Below are 23124 nucleotides of genomic sequence, written 5' to 3' on the forward strand. Positions count from 1 at the left end.
TCAGTAAGCACACAGCAGGGCCATATTGATTAGGTGTTGGGGATAAATAAAGATAAATAACAGATAGTGCCTGATCTGAAAAAAATATTGAAATGACAGAAACAAAGAGTACAGCTCAGAGCAGTTACAAAATGAGTGTGTGCTCTGTCGACATCAACCAAATAATTACTGGTATTGTCATCTCACATCATGATACTACTGATTTTTTTTTTAATTTCTTTATTGGGGAATTAATGTTTTACATTTGACAGTAAATATAATAGTTTGTACATGCATAACATTTCCCAGTTTTCCATATAACAATACAACCCCTACTAGGTCCTCTGTCATCCTTTCTGGACCTGTATTCTCCCCCCTACTCACCCCAGAGTCTTTTACTTTGGTGCAATACACCACCTCCACTTCAGGTTCTACTTGTGTTTTCTCTTCTGATCTTGTTTTTCAACTTCTGCCTGAGAGAGAGATTATCCCATATTCATCCTTCTGTTTCTGACTTATTTCACTTAATAGGATTTTTTCAAGGTCCATCCAAAATCGACTGAAAACGGCGAAGTCACCATTTTTAATAACTGAGTAGTATCCCATTGTCTATATAGACCACAACTTGCTCAGCCACTCATCTGTTGTTGGACACCTGGGTTGCTTCCAGATTTTGGCTATTACAAATTGCACTGCTAAGCACATATGTGTACACAGATCTTTTTGGATGAGTATGTTGGATTCCTTAGGATATATCCCCAGGAGAGGAATTGCAGGATCATAGGGTAGGTCCATTTCTAGCCTTCTGAGACTTCTCCAGACTGTTCTCCACAGAGGGTGCACTAATTGACATTTCCACCAGCAGTGCAGGAGGATTCCTTTGACCCCACAAGCTCTCCAGCATTTGCTGCTGCTACCTTTTCTGATATATGACATTCTCACAGGAGTGAAGTGGTACCTCATGGTTGTCTTCATTTATATTTCCCTGACAATCAAAGACTTGGAACATTTTTTTCATGTGTTTCTAGCCCATTTGGATCTCTTCTGTGGTGAATATTCTGTCGATGTCCTCTCCCCATTTTTGGATGGGGTTATTTGTTTTCTTGTTGTTGAGTTTGGCAAGCTCTTTATACATTTTGGTTATTAAACTCTTGTCTGATGTATGGCATGTAAAGATCTTCTCCCATTGTGTGAGGGGTCTCTTGGTTTGGGTAGTGGTATCTTTTGCTGTGCAGAAGCTTTTTAATTTTCTGTAGTCCCATAGGTTTATTCTTGCCTTAGTCTTCTTTGTAATTGGATTCACTTCATTGAGATGTCTTAAAAATTTATGCGGAAAAGAGTTCTGCCAATATTTTCCTCTAAGTATTGCTAGGCAGCTTTGTGGGAGAGAGACCAGGAACTCATGGCGGTGTGGTAATACAATTCTTTATTCATGCAGGAGCTCCAGAGTCAGGTGTGAGCAACAGCAGGTTAAGCCATGTGGTGCCAAACTGCAATGGCCACCTCCTGCTGATTTTTGAATGTTAATTTTGTAGCATGACACCTTACCTGTATTGCCTGATGATTTCCAAAAGCTTCTTGCTTGTTTCCTTAGGTTTTTCTATGTATACTATCACTTCATCTCCAAATAGGGAGTTTGACTTCTTCTCTTCCAATCAGTATGCCTTTAATCCCTTGCTCCTACCTGATTGCTATGGCAAGAACTTCCAACACTATGTTGAACAGTAATGATGATAGTGGGCAGCCCTGTCTAGTACCTGATCTGAGGGGAAATGCTTCCAGTTTTTCACCATTGAGTATGTTATTAGCTGTACGTTTGCTATATATAGACTCCACTATCTTCAGGAACTTTCCATCTATTACCATTTTTTGTAGTGTTTTGATCACAAAGGGATGTTGTATTTTGTCCAAGGCTTTCTCTGCATCTATTTATATGACTGTGTGGGTTATGGTCTTGCTTTTATTGATGTGGTGGATCATGTTGATTGATTTATGTATATTAAACCAACCTTGCATGCCTGGGATAAACCCCACTTGGTCATGATGAACAATCTTTTCAATATACTGCTATATCCAGTTGGCTAGAATTGTGTTCAATATTTTAGCATCTATGTTCATCAAAGATATAGGTCTGTAGTTTTCTTTTTTGGTTGTGCCCATCTGCTTTTGGTATCAGAGTGATGTTGGCTTCATAGAAGCTGGAAGGAAACATTCCAGTGTCTTTAATCATCTAGAAGACTTTTAAAAGTAGAGGTATTAGTTCTTCTTTGAAGGTTTCGTAGAACTCATTTGTAAAACCATCTGGTCCAGGACTTTTATTTTTGGAAAGGTTTTTGATAACTATTTCAATATCATGAGCTGTGATGGACCTGTTTATGTTATTTAGTTCCTCTTTACTTAATTTTGGAAGTTCATAGATATCTAGGAACTCATACATTTCTCCAGGTTGTCTAGCTTGGTGGAATATAGTAATTCATAGAAGCCTCACATGATATGTTGAATTTCTGCGATGTCTGCGTGATATCTCCTCTTTCATTTGTGATCCGATTTATTTGGGTCTTCCTCCTTTTTTGTGTTGTGAGTCTAGCTAAAGATTTGTCGATTTTGTTCACTCTTTCGAAGAACCAACATTTACTTTCATTGATGTTTTGTATGGTTTTCTTATTCTCAATATTATTGATTTCTGTCCTAACTTTAGTGATTTCTATCCTTTTGTTTGCTTTAGGGTTCCTTTGTTCTTCATCTTCTAGGTCTTTAAGATGTGCAATCAGGATGTTTATTTGTTTTTTCTTGTTTCCTAATGTGTGCTTGTATGGCTATGAATTTTCCTCTCAGTACTGCCTTAGGTATGTCCCAAAGATTTTGATAGCTTGTGTCTTCATTGTCATTGAACTCTCAAAACATTTTGATTTCTTCCTTTGTTTCCTCTTTGACCCAGTAGCTGTTAAGTAGTGTACTGTTGAGCTTCTACATTTTAGGACTATTACTAATCCTTTGTTGATTGTTAACTGTTAGTTTAATTCCACTGTGTTCTGACAAGATGCTTGAGATGATTTCAGTGCTCTTAAATTTGCTGGTGCTGTGTTTGTGGCCTAACATATGCTCTATCCTTGAGAATCACCCATGTGGATTTGAGTAGAATGTGTCTTCCAGTGTCTTGGAGTGAATGACTCTGAAAATGTCCAATAGTTCTAGTTTACCTTTCTCATTTAGCTCCCTCTTGTCTTTATTGATTTTTCTGCCTGGAAGATCTATCCAGTTGAGAGAGTGTGGTGTTGAAGTCCCCTGCTATGACTGTGTTGCTGTTAATATATTGCTGTAGCTCTTTCAGTACGTATTTGATATATTTAGATGGTTTCTCACTGGGTGCATAGATGTTAATTTTAAGTCCTCTTGATTGACTAATCCACTGTGCATTAAGTAGTGCCCATCCTTATCTTTTTAAATTTTACTATTTTAAAGTTCATCATGTCAGATATGAGAATAGCTGTTCCTGCCCTTTTTTGTGTGCTGTTGGCTTGTATGATAGTTGTCTATCCTTTCACTTTGAGTCTGTGTTTGTCTTGTTGAATTAGGTGGGTTTCCTGTAGACAGTATATTGTTGGGTTGTGTTTTCTGATCCATCTTCCTACTCTGTGCCTTTTAATAGGTGGATTCAGGCCATTGACATATCAAAGACTGAAGATATTTTAACGCCATTCTTGTAGTTTTTAGAGTGTTCTGATATATGGCATATTTATGGTGGTCTGACCGTTTATAGGAGACCTTTCAGAACTTCTTTCAAGGCAGGCTTGGTGATAGTTGATTCTTTCAACTGTTGCTTGTCTGAGAAGGTTTTGATGCTTCCATCTAGTCTGAATGACAGTCTAGCAGGATACAGTAGTCTTGGTTGAAAGGCTTTCTCACTGAGCACTCGATAGATATATATATCTTGCCATTCTCTTCTGGCCTGTAGTGTTTGTGTGGAGAAGTCTGCTGCTAATCTTATGGGTTTTCCTCTGTAGGTGACTCTTGTTTTTCTCTTGCATCCTTCAGGATCCTTTCTTTATCCTTATTCTTTCCCATTCTAAATAGGATGTGTCTTGGTGTCTTTAAGTCTGGGTTAATTCTGTTTGGGACCCTCTCGGCTTCTTGAACCTTTATGTCTTTGATGTTTTCTAGGCTAGAGAAGTTCTCAGCTATATGTCCTGAAGAATACTTTCTTCCCCTTCCTCTCTTTCTTCCTCTGGTAAGCCAATAATGCATATATTATTTCTTTTGAAGTCATCCCATATTTCTCTGTTGTTGTTTTCACAATCTCTTAATCTCTTTTTGAGATCTCTTACTTCTTTTCTAGTTGTCTCTAATTCATCCTCGATCTTGCTAATTCTGTCTTCAGCCTCATGGATTCTATTCTCTCTGCCCTCTACTGTTTTCTGGAGTTCATCTATTTTGTTACCCTGTTCTGATACTGTTTTAGCTTGTTCAGCTAGTTGTGTTCTTAGCTCAGCTATTTCAGCTTTCAGCTCTCTAATAACCTTGAGATAATTAGTGTTTTCTTCCAGGGTCTCATTCGTTGTTTCTGCATTTCTGATGACAATTCTTTCAAATTCTTTACTCACTCCTGTGATTATTTCCTTAACAAGTGTTTGGATATTGACCTCATTATTTTGTGCTTCAGCCTTTGGGGTGCTTCTAGCTGGTCTCTTGTCCTGGTTCATTTCTCCAATATTTCTTCTTGTTAGCTTAACCATTTTCTATATTATGCTATGAGGTACCTCTCTCAGTACTTTTCAAATTACTGGTCACTCTTGCCTGGATTGACTTGTGTCTAAGTAAGATAACTAAAGGGTTGACAGTTGTGGAAGTTGACAGTTGTTTCAATATTATTTTCATCCCTGAGTTGGAGCTAAGTGGCTTAAAAGCCTCTTTTATTCTTTTTCTTCCTTGTAGGGTATGGGAGTCTGAGGTCTTTTAAACTATAAGTAGTCTTCTTAGCTTAATCCATCACTCCTGACCCAGAGATATATCAGGGTGTGGCAGAGATAATCCAGTGGTTATGCAAAGAGACTCTCACAGCCCCACTGCTGGGCCACCAAGGTATAGATCTTCTTTTGAGTTTCCTGGCTTGTTCTCTGTCTGCTGGTGTCAGCACAGGGCCTCCCACCGCTGCTCCAGATTCTGAGGGCAGTAGCAATGGAGACTCACAGTTGCATTTGGTGAGTCTTAGGAGAATACTCTCCTCCCTTCAGCCATCTTTTTGCTGGTGAAACAGACTGGAGGTGGTGTCTCAACTGGTAAACTGCTGGACTGTTACCAGCCACTTAATCTCTCCCTAGGTCCTCTCTGTCCATGAGCCACACATGTTTGCACTCACTGGTGATTTGGTGGGTTCCTGAAGTTGTTCTAGTCCTGTCTTTTTGCGGTACCAGGTCGTCTCCTTTGGTATTCCTAGTTGACCCGGGAGATGACAGGAGAGAAACACAGCTGTGCTGTTCCATAGCCCTGCCTCCCAGTGCTACTGAATTCTTACTGTGGACTGTAACCAGGGATACTGAGTCTAAGAAGTCAATTTTGCAACTCTTCAAACCTGGTGAGATCTTTCTTAACACTTGGGACTACCTACCATCCATGTTAGAAGGCACATCATTTAACAAAGTAGCAGGTACTAGATATATACTAGGGTTTAGGTTACTGGGTACAGGTGTACATGTATATATAAGCAAGAGGCAATTATATAATTCAAAGTAATAGACTCAGTAGTCTTCAGTGATTATTCAAAGACCTAATAAACCTGAAATCCTAGTTGAGGTGCCTAAGAAGGAATTATAAATTCTCCAATCAATTAGACATAAACCAAATCAGTTTGACAATCTAGCAGAAAGGCCCAAAGAAGAAATTATGTATAAATGTAGACAGGTAGTTGTAGAGATGATGGTTGGCCCGTGTTTACAACCTTAGGGGAACTTCGGTGTCTAATAGTGTAGATTCAGATCTGTGGTGGTGGGAACAGTGTGGAATTATACCGTTTGACATGTAATTTTGTAAATAAATATTAAATCACTAATAAAATTTATAAAAACACAAAATACCTGTGTGTTTTCCTGTGGATCCAGGACCTTATGCTTATACAATTTCACCACTCCAAGACTTAAGTTTTCAGAGAGACACAAAGAGAGACAGGGAAATAGAGATTCTACAGCACTATAGTATCCACTTATGCCATGGCATTTCCATGTGGTGTCAGGATTAGAACCTGGTTCACATTTATGATAAGGCACATGCCCTATCTCTAGTCCAATAGTGGAAATCTGTAAAAACCATCTCAGTTTTAACCCTTTCAAGTAGACTTTGAGATGAGGAGGTTGGTGACATTCACTTATTTGAGTGGTGAACCCAAGAAGAGGAATGAGAGGGTGAGAGAGTGAAAAATAAAAGGAAAAGTCAACCAAGTGGCCATTAATAGAAGGGTAAAGGCTGTGGCAAGTGGGTTCAGACCCATTTAGGGACCCTCTGAGGCATGGTGGAGAGTACCATTCAGAATTGCCTTATTATGAAATGAGGAAATTGGGGCATTTGCCAGTGAGTTCTTTCTCCTCAGGGGTTAAGGGTTGCTTCCAGGGCATGAACTTCTCAGCACTTTTGGTTAACTCATTGTGGGGATCACAGGGTCCTGTGGCCAGAGAAACACCTATACTTGAAAAACAAAAGCCATTAGTCAAGAATATCTTCACAGAGGTGCTATATTTTCAAGGCTTTGCAAATGAATGGTTCTCCAGGGAGATAAGTAGGGAAAGTATTCCAAACTCAGATGATATTTCACATAAAAGCTTGGAGATGTGAATTAGCATGCCACGTGGGATATTTGGGTACAGATGAGTCACAGCATGGTGGCCAGGGGATAAGGGACAAGGTGAGATTGGAGAGCTTAAAAAGCATTTGTATGGCATTTCTTGAATTTTAAGAGACAAGAGTCCTATAACAAAGCGACAAACAAATTTTTTTCAGTATTAGCCTCATGTCATGGTTGTAAGTTGTTAGCATAATTGGGTAGACAGGCAAGGAGATCCAACCATAGATGTAGGATCCCCTCCAGATTTAAGGAACATAGTAGGAAACCGTCTACACATTTCAGTTCCTGGCATCCTGTTTTCCTTTGGGCTGTTTACTCATTTTGATAGAGGGAGAGACTTCCTTTTCCTGAACTTCTCAGTTTTACTCTTCTCATTAGCAAAGTCATGTGGAATAAAGATCTCAAGAAAAATGTGGCATTTTCATCTTTTATGAGGAAGTGTAATTTGGGGCTCAAGGAGAACCACGCTTGTGTTATTGACAGAAGAAATATGACTCTCAGAGGGAAAAATAGAACAATATGGATTGGGGTAGTCTTACTTCAAACATAGACCACTGTGTTTAAATAAATAACCCAGAAATATCTACCAAGGGAGAAGCACAATTAGTAAATTATGATGATCATATTCCACCTATGCATTTCATCTTGGCTTTAGGTGTTTGACTCTTGGAGTAGTTCACATAAGCAAGACTCGCTGGGCTCTATGAGCTACTGAATCCTTAGCAGCAATCTTTGTTGATGTTTTATATCCATTATATTGCATTTTACTTCATCAGAGAAGGAAAATAAATTAAAAAAACAGCCAATGATATAAACAAATGAGTATTAGGGGGGTTGCTTATTTAATTTCCTTTAAGAAAAGAAAGAAAGAAAGGCAGCCAAGGGTACATACAGGAAAAGAGGGTGAGAGTATTTAAAACTAATTATAGCATTAAAATGATCCAAGAACTCTGTTCAACTCTGTCAAGGTCCCAGTTTTGTCCCTCTGCATGAATCAGAGACACTCAGGGGTCAAACTTGTGAATACCAAGAATCATTGTTATGTTTCTTTTTTTTCTTTTTCTTTTTTTTTGTAGAATTTTGGATGTGGTTAGTGTCAATCCCACCCCATAATACGGGGCAGGTTTTTTTTTTATATTAATATACTAACATTTTGGGCTGGATAATTCTTCGTTGTGGGTGTCTGTATTTGCACTGTTGGATATTTTGCACATCTTTTTCATGATGTGACAACATAAAATGTCTTCAGGCAATGTCAAATATCCCTGGGGTGGGGGGAGGCAGTCACCCCTGTTTGGGAATCTCTGGGAAAGGGTCACAAAAACATAGCTGTGGAAGCAAAAGTATTTCATAAAACTTCCCTAAATTGGGCTGTTTCAATCCCTCCCTCACTACACAATAAAACCCAAACCAAACAATAAACAGGTCTTTACCTTTCCCCAGTTAGGATTATAGTTACTTTTCTAACTTCGAAAGTCTGTTGCCTGGAAATCCCCTAAACACTTTACCTTTATTTGATTCTCAGTTCTCTCAGGCAAACTGGCAGCCAAACAAAACTGTGGGCCCTGTGGTTTAGAAGCTTTAGGAGAACTTATGATCAAACATTTTCATATACTGAAAGGGGAAAAAATTAATGCCCTTTCTATTAGATCCTCTTATAAATAACATAATTTTTAATTTCCCCAGAGGAAAACCAAAAATGTTATAATCTCCTTGAGGGAAGGAATGTCTTATATCTCCGAGTTTAATTGTATAATTGCTAACAATACGCGGCACATGGTAGATGCATAAATATATAAATAGATGTGAACTAATTAACTGATTAATGAGATTGGTTTCTAGCAGCCTCCGTTACAAGGAACCAAGAACAGGAAAACAGGTATCTATACAAGTATCTTTATTTAAGTCAGCCACTGGGGAAGAGTAAGTATCCCCAAATCTACACATCCTCCTCAGTTTGGATCTGCTCAGTACACATTATTGAGTGAGTACTTGGCACAGTAGGACTGGAGAAGAGATGTGAAAAGAAGCAGCCCCTACTCTGTAGCGCTTGAAGACATAGCAATAGATAGTTTCAACATTCAGGGATTTCACCAGTATTATGGAAGCCCAGCAGAGAGACACCAATTCAACCTTTGGAAAGAGCTAAGAGTAGGGCTGGAAAGTGTGATGCCTGAGCTGAGCATCAAGGGACAGTCCAGGGTCATGTGAAATGGGTGGGCAGTGAAGGGGTGGGGTGTCAGCAAGGGTCATTCTGGCAGAGAAATAGCATAGATGACCCACAGAAGCAAGTTTTAGCAAAATATGGGAAAGGGGACTATGTGAGAGCTGATGTTTCTGGAACTAGAACAATGGAAAGTCAGTAAGAAAAGATGACAAAGCCAAGTCATGGAGGGCCTAGCACTCCCCCTACTGAGAGAGCATCCTATTCTGCTAGGTGGTAGCACTGGAGGATTTTTAAGCAAAGAATCTGGCAGCTTTATTATCTTTTTAATATATATTTTATTTACTTTTATAAGAGTGAGGAATATATATATACATACATATATATATATATATATATATATATATATATATATATATATATAGAGAGAGAGAGAGAGAGAGAGAGAGAGACCGACCAGGACACTACTCAGTTCTGGTTTATGACAGTGCAAGAGATTGAACCTGGGACTTCGGGAGCCTCAGGAATGAAAGTCTTTTGCTTAATCATTATACTGTCACCCCACATTTGATGTGTCTTGCTGCAATATCAAACATGGATTTATTTTATCAAATAATTTTCATTCTTATTCTTATCTCTTATTTGTTTATGTAAGCCAATTTAACATTCATACAACCAGTTTTTACAAAGTCTAAATGATAGTTTGGTTCTTTTTTTTTTGGCAAAGAATGAAAGACAAATAACATTTTTATGAAAAAAAAAAGTTCTTGTAAAGAATAGATTTAAAGAACAGAGAAAGGGCTAACATTATGCTCAAGAGAATATTGCCCTGGGTAACACAGAAAGGAAAAGTATGGAGTCAAAACAAGAAACAGGTTATTCTAGAGTCAGCTAAACTGGGGGCAGATGGTGGTACACTGGGTGGAGCTCACAAATTACTTGGGTTTACCTGAGGGGGCAAGCTTCACAAGTGGTGGAACAGTGCAGCAGCTGTCTCTCCTTTTCTCTATCTCTCTCTTTGTTTCCTCTCCTTTTCTCACATGCTGTCAAGACTTGAAAAAGAGGAAAAATAGACACCAGGAGAGATGTAGTCATCATCCAGGCACTGAGCCCCAGCAATAACCCTGGTAGCAGAAACAAAGGAGGGGGGAGGAGGAAGACAAGTATGTGGAAGTGAAGGAGAAGGAGGAGAAGGAAGAAGACCCTGAACTATAGTGACTACACTCTGTACAAGGAAGAGTCCATGGGTGGTAAGTATACCTGATCTCTTTTTTTAAAAAATTGATTTATATGACTACAAATTAATAGGAGTGTACATAAACACCATTCCCACCACCAAAAGACTATGTCCCCCCCCCCCCCCCCCCGCCCTGTGAAGCCGGACATCCATCCTCATCCTCAACCCAGGGTTTTCACTTTGGTGCCCTACTCCAAATTTAGTCAAACCCTGTTTTTAGTTGATCTCTTAAGATGTGAAAAGTTATTTCTCTTCCACCTTATTCTATTCCCTTTTTGATTTTTGTGCTTTTTTCCCTATTTTTTTTATTTGTGATTAATAACGGACTACAAGATTGTAAAATTACAGTGTATAGTTCTTGTGTTTTTATTAATGGAAATTAAGCTATCTGTCTTGCAGATATTTGCTATAGAGACCTCTGTGTTTTTAACATTCTAGAGGTTCATCAAAGAAATTAAGTTGGATGTCAAAAAGAGAGCAGCTGGGTTGCAAAGATAGCATAATGCTTATGCAAAGAGACTTCTGTCCTAGGTTCAACCTTCAGCACCACCATGAGCCAGAGTGGAGCAGTGCTCTGGTTAAAACAAAACAAAACAAAACAAAACAAAACAAAACAAAACAAAACAAAACAACAACAAAACAGACAAGAAAAAAAAAACCAAAAAACCTAAAGGAGAAGCTGCATTCTTCTCCACCCCCAAAGAGTGGCACTATAGAATAGGATGGAGAGTGAGACCAACTTTGGAACAGAACGCAGGTGCTTCCAAGACTGGATACCTTGGAGATGACCGAGGCCAGGACAGAGATGGCCTGGGTCAGCACTCCATATTTGCTGTACTTAGTACAAGTGAATGTGGGAGTACTTGTGAGACTCGGGGCAATGCACTGAGAAGGCAGGTCAAAGGAACGGGAGGTGAGGTGGCCAAGAATCCAAAACAATAATAGTGTGTTAAATATGCCATCCCCAAAGCCATTAAAATACCAGAGAAGACTGACTTACTGACTTCTACCATCTCTAAAAGCTCATGACTTTAGTGAGGGCTGGGCGGTGGCACACCTGACTGAGTACACATAATACCATGCAGGCTTGGGGTTTGAGCCCCCACTCTTCACCTGCAGGGCAGATGCTTCACGAGCAGTGAGGCAGGTCTACAGGTGTCTCTCTTTCTCCCTCACTTTCTATGTCTTCTTCTACTTTCAATTTCTCTCTGCCCTGACCAGTAAAATAGGAGGAGGGAATGGCCCCCCAGGAATAGTGAATTTGTACAGTGTCAGCACTGAGCCCCAGAGATAATCCTGGTAGTAGTAATAATAACAGGAATAGGAATAATAATGATGCTAATAGTAAATCTGAAAGCAAATGCACATGCCTCTTTCCCTTCCAATCCCATCACTGCTTCATTATGAGATGGTGGGTATAAGGCTTAATTTCATGCTCCTGTGACCTCAGCCAGCACATCCAAGCTCTACCTTTATTCTTTTACAAGCTGTTCTGCTGCCACTAAATGTATACACACCAGTAGCACTGTTCACTCTTGAAAGGGCAGATGCATGGAAGAATCCTTGAATAAAGGCTCAGATTCATTTCAACAGATTCCCAGGGTCCTTGGTATCCAGAACATGGTCTGAAAAGAAGAATGGACTCCCTATGGGATATTCCCGTTGGCCCCTTGGACTCCATGCCCCTTGTGAAAGACACGGATGTAGGAGGAGCAAGATTCTCTAAAACATGGTGCCCAGGGCGGGATGTTTAAGTCAGTAAGGGAAGGGATTAATTAGAATGGAGAGAAATGCTGTGAGTCAGGACTCTGGTCTTCAAGCTATGTGTGGATGGTTGTGGAGGGGACACTGATGATGAAGAGAGTGAAGGGAAACTCTGGTTCAAGGCTATTGCCCTAGAAACAAATGAAACATACAAGTGTGGCTCTAGAAGACTGTTTTTCTCATTTTCTTTGGTATCCATCAGTTCCTGCAGTGTTCAAAGACAAGCAGGCAGAGTGGGAGATGCTGAGAGGTGACACACTGTGAAGTGGCAGCTGCCAGCAGAGAGAGAGAGAGAGAGAGAGAGAGAGAAGAGAGAGAGGAGCAAGAGTCCCCAAATAGAAAGAAAAAAAAGCAAAAAGCATTAGTTGGGGGTCATTTAGTGCCAGGGCAAAAAGCCTTACATGCCTTAAAAACTTCTCAGGACACAACTCCATTACAGCATGGAATAGTAATGAATGAGCTTTTGGAAGTTTCCATTTTGGGAAAAAAGCATTTGCTTCCAGTTGTCTAAAAAAATGCATTAATTTAGAGTTCCTCCTTCTCCAATAATTTGGGGGGGGGGGCGGGTAAGTTGAAGTTCTCCTTTAAATCTGAGATTTTCTGTTGTCTCTTCTCTGGCTCCAAATGGCCTGCTCAAGTTGTGCTGTCTGTTCCCTTCTCTTTCTTTCCTCCTGAGGAATTCTTTCTGTCCCTTCACAGAGTGGCATCACAGGGCCCACTTCTGAGTCGGCAACATAGACTAAGCTAGATCCACTAATCTTAAGTCTGGAAATGAAGAAGCAATTCAGCTGTTATGCCCTAGTTCACAGCCACATCATTAAATTGCTCATCACGGCCTCAGCTGAGAAGTTTAATTCTTTTACAACAGCTGGCAAATGGTAGGAACAGACTCGCCTACTCCCTGGAGCAGCTTCATTAGGAGCAGGGAAGAGTGAGGATCAATGGCTAACAGCAAAGATGGTTCTCAATCACTGTTCTGTTTCTACTTCTCAGTCCTGGGATATCTAGGATTCTGCTTTGGGAGGCTTGAAACCACTTGCTAGGGTTTGAGTCTTAGCATGGCTCCAAGTGAAACTGGAAAAGAATGAGAGGGTCTTGTGTGGCCATGAAGAGCTGACCTCATCTCAAGGTGGACAACTGTCACCTTCTTTGCTCTCAAGTCCTTTCCTTTGAGGTCAGCCCTAAAAGCAGGAATGTGATAGTTGGCTCTCCTCTTACCCAACTCAATTCCTCATTGCTCTGAACAAAAGCAGTGGACCAGCCTGAGAACCTAATCATGGCTGACAGCATAGTTTTTGCTTTTGTTTGTTTTAAAATTATTTATTTTTGTTTTTACTGAAAGGGGCTCCAAGTATTAAATAACTGATTTACAAAGAAATAGGAATAAGTTAGGGACATCTTCTTTCTTTTTTTTAAAAATGTATTAATGATTTAATATTGATTTGCAAAATTATAAGATAAGAGAACAACTCCACACTATTCCCACTACCAGAATTCCCTCCATTGTAACCTACAGCAGTTCTCCTAAGGTTGCAGATATGAGTTAACTATTATTTCTACAACTATCTGTCTAGATTTGTATATATTTGCCCTTTATTTTTCCTATGGTCCCAACTTCTCTTCCTTTCCAAGCCATACCTACACCTATTACTACTTCTGAATGTCCATACTTTTTTCCCCTTTCTATCTGGGTCCTGATACAGCTGGAGTTCAGAGCCCTCTGTTCATCTTCCTCCTATCATTTCTCCCTACTGGAAGTATGAACCAAAATTATTTTTGGGGTGTAGCAGGTGAGAGTTCTGGCTTCTGTAATTATTTCTCCACTGGGTGTGGACCTAGGCAGGTTGATCCATACCCCCAGCCTGTTTCTATCTTTCCTTAGTGGGGTAGGGCTCTGGAGAAGTGAGGCCCAGAACACATTGATGAGGTCATCTGTCCAGGGATGACAGGATGGAATCATTATAGTGTCTGCAACTTGGTAGCTGAAAGGGAGTGGGACATGTTATTTCTACTTGTGTGTAAGCCATGTACCTGTGTCTTCCCAATATACGTTTGTAGAATGAACAGTCCAGGTTCTAGAGACAGTCTTGCTCTATATGATTGAGCAGGATACAGCGAGGAATAGGAGAGGGTGGAAAAGAATAAGCACATTTTGTAACCTTTCTCAACAGTAACAGTGCTTAGAAAGATTTTCACTATTTCCTAAATGCTGGTGGCCTGCAAAACATATTACTAGTTCTGATGTTTTTTTTTTTTTCTTTCTTTCTTTCTTTCTTTCTTTCTTTCTTTCTTTCTTTCTTTCTTTCTTTTCTTACCAGAGCACTACTGAGCTCTGGTTTATGATGGTGCAGGGGACTTAGCCTGAGAGTTTGAAGTCTCAGGCATGAGAGTCTCTTTGCATAACCATTATACTATCTACCCCTGCCCTGATGTTTATTTTTTCTGCCCTTGCATCTTATATGCTTCTGGCTACCCTATTCACGGGTAACCTTAGTTCTATAGTCAGTGGTCACTGGTTTGTCTTTTTATTTTGTTTTGTCTATTTGTCACTTTTATATCCTTATACTGCACACATGAGTAAAATAATTTAATACCTGTTTTTTTCCTTGACTTACTTTGCTTTATACAACTCCCTCAATTTCTGGTGAATTGCAGTTTCCATCTTTTTAACAACTGAGTAATATTCCAGTGCATAAATATACCTCTTTTTTTTTTTACCCAACCATCTACTATTGGGCACTTTAGTTGCATTCATATTTTAGCTATTGTAAATAATGCTGCAATGAACGCTGGGATGAATATAATTTTTGTGTTAGCTTTTTTTTCCTCCATATAGACAGCCTAAAGTGAGTCAGTCCATGTCCTTTTTTTTTTTTTTCCCTTTTTAAGTAATTTTACTGGGGGGTGGGGAGGAGAGTACAGTTCTTGACACACGGGTGAAAATTCTTATCTCCATATGTTGTCCGCAAAATAGTTTTACCCCCAATTTAGGTCATTTTTCATCATCATACATCAGGACGCAAAGTCCTCCCTCTCTCCGGGCCACTTCCCTTCTCTCCTTTCAGGTATCCTTTGCTCTCCTGTAATACATCACCTCCAGCACAAGTTTCACTCTGTTTTCCCTTTCTGTCCTTGTTTCTTATGATTCATCTATGAATGAGATCATCCAATATTCTCAGTCCACGTTCATAACCACTATAGATGGCAAGTCCTAAAAGCAATTTACACTCATAGTTTGCTTGAGGGCTCAACTTCCCTTCAATGTTTCTAAGGTTCAACTCAGATCTTGATAGTTAATTCTAAACACTAACCTCCTTATCCCTGTGACCTGACTTTAGGCTCCATTTCTGTGTACTGTGTTCTTATCCAATGCTCTGCATTGAGTGCTTGACATACTCAGGGCCTTTACTTCTTTGTGATAAAGCATTTATCTTGATCTTTCCAGCTCTGCCTAGGGAGATTCCCTTGTACCTTCTAGATTTATGGATAATTCCCTGATTCTTGTTCCTAATAGAAAACTCAATTGCTGACCACCTGAGCCACACTGTTTCTGTGCCTTCCATATTCTCCTAAACTCTAGGCCCATTTACAACTTTTGCGCATCTCTGGTCGTCGCATAATATTTTCTCAGATTTCCCCATCTTTTCTCTATTGTTAAACCATCCAGATTTTATGGGAACATTAGTAAGAGGACAACAAGCAAACCTGGATTTTCCTGAAGGGATGATGCTGGGGAGCCTGGACCACACACTCTGCTTCTTTCCTAACCAGACTCATTGCCCAGTCTGTCTTTAGAACTCTGCCTTCTGGGAATTTTGCCCACCTACTACACTAACAGTTAATGCTTTTGCCCTGCTTCTTCATCTTCTTCTCATCAACAATGCCCCAGGGGCTTATTTGGAAACTTTCTCAAATGCATATTTCATTATTGATTAAGTATATAATAGAGAACTTTACTCATTGGTATTCTTCCCCTGGACTTACTTAAAAGGAGAGCAGTGAAAGATTATACTTTTTAGGGGGTCCTGCTTGCTTGACCCTTGGACAGTGAGTCACCAGTTCTCTCAGCTTCCCAAAAGTGACCTTGTGGTGGGTGCAGTCTCCCCTGGGGCAACTTCTGGCAGGACAGGAACAGAAAGTAATACTAGTGGAGAGATAAAGACCCACGGGCTGGTAACATCTGGAGAAGACCGAGAGCACTGGATTCTATAGAATAGTTGTAGAGTGAGAGAATTGGGAGACGAGTGAAAACTTGCGGTATTGCCTAGGGTTAGAAATGGAATCTCAGAGAGATATAATAAGGACTAGTGTGCTTTTTTAAAAAATTGTGTTTCATTTCAAAAGCGCATTTTCTTTGAATGTGATTTTGAAAAGAGACTGAGCCATATGGGACCTGAGAATCATAAAAATCCCATTTGGACATTGTTCCAGGCCTCAGAAGAAAACTAAATTGCTTTGCAAATCATCTGACAAGTCCTGACAAAGGTACTGTTTCCATCTGGAGCTAGAGTTTACTATAATTCCACCATGATTGCCAGTGCCACAATATTCCTCATCTGGGAATCCATCCCATCTCCTTCCTTCTTTCACCACATCTCTGGTTCAAACAAAGCATAACATTTACCTAGACAACCCCCTCTGAGAGTCACCCGAGGTCATGCTTCCAGGAAACCCCAACAGACCACAAGGAGAAAGGTCCTGAGCATAGTTTAGACATCCCTACTGCCCAGTGCCCTTTTATATTCTGTACAAATGACCTTGTGTTTTTTATTAGTGAATTAATGTTGATTTACAAAATTACAATATAACAGGGGTACACCATTCCCACCACCAGCATTCTGGATCCCCCCCCGCCCTCCACAGTAAGCTACTGCAGTTCTCTCAAAGTTGCAGATATGGGTCAACTATTGTTTCTACAACTATCTGTTTATATTTGTTTATATTTGGCCTTTTTAAAAATTTTGTCCCATTTTCTCTACCTTTCCAAGTTACACATATACCTATTATTACAGCCAGATGTCTCTCCCTTTTTTATCCTCTCTCTCCATATCCTGATGGAGTTCAGAGCCCTCTGGTCATTTTCTCCCTATCATTTCTCCCTCACAGGAGTATGGATCAATTTGGTTTAGGGGTGCTGAAGGTGGGAGTTCTGGCTTCTCTAACTGCTTCTCTGCTAGACATGGGTGTTGGTAGGTTGATCCATATCCCCAGCCTATTTCTATCTTTCTATAGTGGACAGAGCTCTGAAGCAATGAGGTTCCAAGACACTTTGGTGAGGTCGTCTGCCCAGGGAAGTCAGGATGGAATCACGGTAGCATGACCTTGTATTTATTTTCAAGAGTGGATGGACAAACTCAATTGCAAAAGCAACATAGCTGGAGTAAGAAAGTATGAGCAGGAATTCCAGGGTTCCCATCAACTTCTTACTCTTTCATGCTACTCCCATCAATACTTTTAGTGACAGACAAGAGTAGTTGAAATTCTGAATTGCATTCTTTAAGGTCTGGAAAAAAATTAAATATTATTAAATATTTTGAGGTTTCTAGAAGTATATAATGTTAGAATTGGAAGTCTTAGGTATCAGCAGTAAATACACAATCTTAGTTTCAAGCAGAACAAAACTTAACAAGTTGCTAAATCTGGCTACACAGGTCCAAAATACTGTAAGTCTGTTGTACTCTCAAAGTGAGCTGATATTAATGTTGCAGAAATAAAGAAAGCCGCTTTCCAAACACAAATACCACTCCACTGCACATGACTTTCTCCATTTCGTCTTATTAGGGATCACGTATCTCAAAAACATCTCACACTCTGTTTTTCTAGTTTTAGTCTGTCGAGGCTTAACAGTGAATATGTGCTTTCAGAATACTGGACAGGAGATGAATAATTACCAGAAAATGATGTGGGTGGAGCACAGTTTTCAGTCTTTTTTACATCACCACCCACATAGAAACAGTGCAATCAGATGGCAAAACTGGAATTCTATGTACAATATTTAAACAAAACTAGGTGACAAAGCAACCTCACCAACCTCAAAGTACAGGTGGAGAAAAACCACTAAAGAGATATAAAACCTGAAAGGTAGTAGGGTCTATACAGGGAGAAGAAAAAAGAAGTAAATAGGTAGGGTTTGGTGGACCCAAGAACTAATAGCCAGTATGTATACTCCAGAAAACATAAACTATTCTGTGGTGGGAGTTTAAACTGGGAGGAATACCAGGTGAATGAAAGGAGTCCACGATTAAGAGCGACTAGAGAAATGAGATCCATCAAGTCCTTTGAAGTCTCAAAGGAATTTAGACCTTCATTCGATGAAAAGCCAAAAATTTAGGGGAAATATATGAGAACAGAATAAAACTTGACCAGGTCATAGGCAATAAGAAACAGATTTTAAAAAGAAAGGAAGAAAAGGTGGGGGGCTGGGTGGTAGCATACCTGGTTAAGTGCACATATTATCATGTGTAAGGACCCAGGTTCTAGCCCCCACTCCCCACCTGCAGTGGGGAAGCTTCACATGTGGTGGAGCGGGTCTGCAGGTGTTTATCTTTCTCTCTCCCTCTCTCCTTTTTCTCCCTCTCAATTTCTCTCTGTTCTATGAAGTATAATAGAAAGGAAAAGGAAAAAAATGCAAAACAGAAATTGGTAGCTATGAATTCGTAGTGCCAGCACTGAGCCCCAGTGATAACCCGATGGCAATAAAAACTAAAGAGGAAAGAAAAGAAATTGATAAAAGGAAAAGTTCAGTTCAACATGGAGGGAAAGAACAGAGCATGAGAGTGTCAGAAGAAAACTATGCAATAGTAACCTGAGAGGTGGCACAGTGGATAAAGACTTGTATTCTCAAACATGAAATCCCAAGTTCAATTCCAGACATTTCTCATGTCAGAGTGATACTTCATAATTAAAAAAGATAAATTAAAATTTAAAAACCCCAATGAAAGCAGAAGTTCTGGGTAGTCATAAGTAGGAGTAACTCAGAAATGAGCTTATAAAGCTCAGGAATGATGTATAAATAAGAGAAAAATTATTTTGGAGGTGCAAACACAAAGCATAATATATAGTGCCTTCAGACAAGAGCAGGTGTGTATGTTCAGGGTGGTATGGCTGTAGACTATAAGGCCGTTAGAAAAAGGAGTGAGTGGGGGCTGGGAAGTGGCTTACCTGGTAGAACACTCATCACCATGTGTGAGGCCCTGGGTTCAGGTCCTTCGTTCTCACCTGCAGAGGGAAGCATCACAAATGATAAAGCAGTACTCAGAGGTCTTCCCTTTTCTTTATTTCTCTCTCTTTCTCTGTCTCTCATTCTTATAAAAAACAAAAATCAAACAAACAAACACAAACACTAGAAGTGGTAGAGTTCTGCAGGCACTGAGCCCTAGCAATGACCCCGGTGGCAAACAATACAATCAAAAAGTTAAAAACAGGAGTGAGTTCAGAGCTACTGATTATCAGAGAAATGCAAGTCAAGACAATGAGACACCTGTGAGAATGTCATACATCAAAAAGGACAGAAACAATTTGTGCTGAGAGGAAGTTGAGGGAGGGGGAGATAAACTCTTTTCAAAAAAATATTTATTTATTCATTCTCTATTTTGTTGCCCTTGTTTTATTGTTGTAGTTATTGTTGTTATTGATGTCATTGTTGTTGGACAGGACAGAGAGAAATGGAGAGAGAAGGGGAAGATACAGAGGGGGAGAGAAAGATAGACACCTGCAGACCTGCTCCACTGCCTGCGAAGCAACTCCCCTGCAGGTGGGGAGCCCGAGGCTCAAACCAGGATCCTTGAGCCAGTCCTTGCGCTTTGCGCCATGTGCGCTTAACCCGCTGCGCTACCGCCAGACTCCCTAAACTCTTTTATACTGTTCATGAGAATATAAATTGGTCCAGCCACTATGGAAAATAATCTGGAGACCTCTTATAATAGTAGAAATAGATCTACCATGTAATCAGGAAATTCTCTTCCAGATACTCTTCCAAAGAACATCACAAAAAACTTATCCAGAGAGATCCAAGTATGTCCGTGTATTTTGTAGTATTATTTGTAATAGCCAAAAATTGGAAACAGTCCAAACAACCAGTGAGAAATGAGTGACTAAGGAGGTTATGGCATATATACACAATAAAGTACTACTCAGCTATAAGAAATGAAGAAATTTACTCTTTTGCTATAGTTTGGATGGAACTTGAAGGAATCATGTTAAGTAAAATAATACAAAAGGATGAATATTGGATATTTTCATTTGCAGGCACCTGCTATATTCTTACCCTTAGGTAAGAATATTAAACAATTTGGAAGGCAGCTATGCTCACCACTATACCAACAAAACCTACAGAATATTAAACATTTTATTCTGCTTTATATCTTAATGCTTTTTGAGCCACCAAGTTACAGATGCTACCATGACACCAGCCTGACTTCCCTAGGCAGACAACCTCACCAATGTGTCCTGGAATCCCACTTCCTCAGAGCCCTACCGCAGTCGGGAAAGATAGAAACAGGCTGGGGGTATGAATTGACCTGCCAGTGCCCATGTCCGGCAGAGAAACAATTATATAAGCCAGACCTTCCACCTTCTGCTCCCCATAAAGACTTTTGGTCCATATTCCCAGAGGAATAAAGAGTAGGGAAGCTTCCAATGGATGGGGATGCAACATGGAACTCTGGTAGTGGGAACTGTATGAGATTAGACCCCTCTCATCCCACAATTTTGTTATCTTGTTGATAAGTATTAAATAATTAATTTGAAAAAGAGAAGCAAAGAAAGAAAAAAATGCAGGGTGAATTTTTAATGAGCTATGGTCTACTGCAGCAGATCTGAGGACTTAAAGGGGGGAAGGGAGACGATCTGGGGAGGGGGAAGCAACCCACTATCCGATGGTGGAGGAAGAAGACAAGTTGGTGCAGAGTGCAGTATGCGGACACATACGGTGGGGAGAGATGAAACTGTACACCTGTGACAACAATAGTCTTGTAAATCAACATCTTCTCAACAGTGATAAAAAGAAATAGAATGAAAGCTGAAAAAAGAATTAAAGTTTTTTTCTTTAAGTGAGAATGAGTTACAAGAATTTGAGGTAGAAGAAAAAGAGGAAATATTGAAGACTGGCAAAAAAAATGCAACATGCTAATAACAGAAATCCCTGATGATGAAAATTTAAAGCAAGAAAAAAGAAAAAAGGTATGCTCAAAGGTTAATTAGCAATTCGGTCAACATAGGAGAGCCAAATCAAATTTCTAGAGATGAAAACTACAATGTCTAAGATTGAAAATACACCAGATGAAATGACAATTGTAGGAAAATCTAAAAGACTAGTTGGACTTGAAGATATAACTTGTTGAATGGAAATAGAGTTTCAATTTTGGCAAGATGAACAGCATTTGAGTACTATCTTTCCTGTCTTATTCATGGAGGTGACTATACACTGAGACTTCTGAGAAGTCTTTCGAAAGAAGACTCACTCCTTCCTCTACCCAACTTCCAGGAACAAGAATATAGAGGAGTTCCTACGGCCTTTTTAGAACATGTGGGTGAGATGCTCTAAAGGAAGGCAGGCCAGAAAAACAAAACCCAAACCTGTTGAATCCCACCTCTTTGTCTGAGAGACAAGCCATGGTTAATTGGGTGTTTTCTGTTATATGTAATTGAACATTTCGCTCACAGTTATGACTTCATGTAGCCCAATCTATAAAAATTCAATAGTCCTGAGATTGCTTCCTTAAGGACATCATCAAATGGCTGCCTAGTCTTCTAAATGTACCACCATAAAGTGGTCATGACTGATAATGGTGACAGTATTTCCATGAGTGTCAGTATTCCAGGCACTTGAAGCCTTTGACCTAAGTAACTACCTTCTGTGGTAGATACTCATAGTTGTTTCTACAACATTTATTCTCCTTTGCCAGCTGAGTCCTGACTTTGTGTTAGAGACAAAATGTCCACACGCTCCGATGATAGTAGGATAGTCTCTCTGTATATATAGGTTCTTATTTTTACATCTCTCTGTATGTCTGACTCTCTCTTCTTGCCCTTAAGTCCAACTGTCTTAGTTTCTTCCACATAAAGCAGAAAATGGCTCTGCCCAGTGCTTTCAGATTTATTTGTTCCATACAAGCTAGCTGTTACTGAGTTGAGTCACAACACAGTTTCTGGGACAGAGGATCCTAATGGCTCAGTTTTATTTAGGTACATATCTCTGATCCAATCAAACAGACCTAGAGAGGACTACTAGTAGCCATTGCTACTACAGTCATCCCAATGATTAGTTTTTTAGGGGTAGCACTTGGAAGAACTGGGAAGACACCCCAAAAGGGTCCTTTCCCTTTGCCATGAGCATTGACACTATTTCAGATAATGACTGCAACAGGCATTTGCTATCAGCAGAAATTCATCGATGAGATCTGGAGATCTGGAGCTGTCTGCTAATGCAGTACACCAACCTAATTCTGTTGATATTATGTCAACTGGGCTGGTATCAGCACAATTTCTGGATAAAGGGACTTGAAGACAAACTCAGTAGCAAGTATGTCACACAGACCTCCCCTTCCCCCTGTTCTGGGTCTCCTGGGAGCCCCTTTATCCTTACCTCAGAAAGAAAAGGCTCCATTTTCTAGTAGTGATACCACCAAGAGAGAATGCAGTCGAGGGCTCTTTTTTACTTGGATGTGGGAGGTGCCCAGGGGTGAGAAAATAAGAACAGAATTTGAGTAGTAGAGCCTGGCACTCATGTCAGACTCAAAATGAGCTATTCCTCCACTGTGAGGGTCGGTCTGTTTTTTTCGGAAGGTCAGGGGATGGTATCGGATGCCATATAGCCTCAAAATACCTAGGAAAGGTTTTGATGCTGTCTCTTTTCCTGTCAAAGCCCTGGAAGAGAGGCTTCAGAGTCTGGAAAGCCATGGGTCCTCCAGAGCGCTGGCAGAGCCCAAATGTGGGAACGCTATGTGATGATTTTATGAAATATAAAAGTCAAATGAATTTTTCATGAAGAGGTTATCTTCCCAAGATGCAATAATGGAAAATTCCTTTCAAGAACTGGTGTTTAGACCTCACAAAAATGCGCAGCAAATTGCATTGTGATTTATTTGTCAATGTTTTTATAGGTTAGGCGTTACTTTCTACCCCACAGCTGGAGTCAATTTTTAATAT

At 39.9% G+C, this 23124-nt stretch overlaps 1 long non-coding RNA gene across 3 annotated transcripts in view; it reads right to left on the bottom strand.

Moving 5' to 3' along the window:
• Nucleotides 1-22878, bottom strand: part of LOC132539873 (uncharacterized) — an 82564-nt gene extending 59686 nt beyond the window's left edge. For all 3 annotated transcript variants that reach the window (XR_009551144.1, XR_009551145.1, XR_009551143.1), the window contains exons 1-2: nt 22562-22878; nt 19138-19194 (exon numbers count right to left, since the gene is read on the bottom strand). This is a non-coding gene — a long non-coding RNA (uncharacterized LOC132539873). The remainder of the gene's footprint in view (nt 1-19137; nt 19195-22561) is intronic.
• Between the last annotated feature and the right edge of the window lie 246 nt (nt 22879-23124).

The sequence above is a fragment of the Erinaceus europaeus genome, chromosome 8, assembly GCF_950295315.1.
Source record: "Erinaceus europaeus chromosome 8, mEriEur2.1, whole genome shotgun sequence".
In the NCBI taxonomy this organism is placed as follows: domain Eukaryota; kingdom Metazoa; phylum Chordata; class Mammalia; order Eulipotyphla; family Erinaceidae; genus Erinaceus; species Erinaceus europaeus.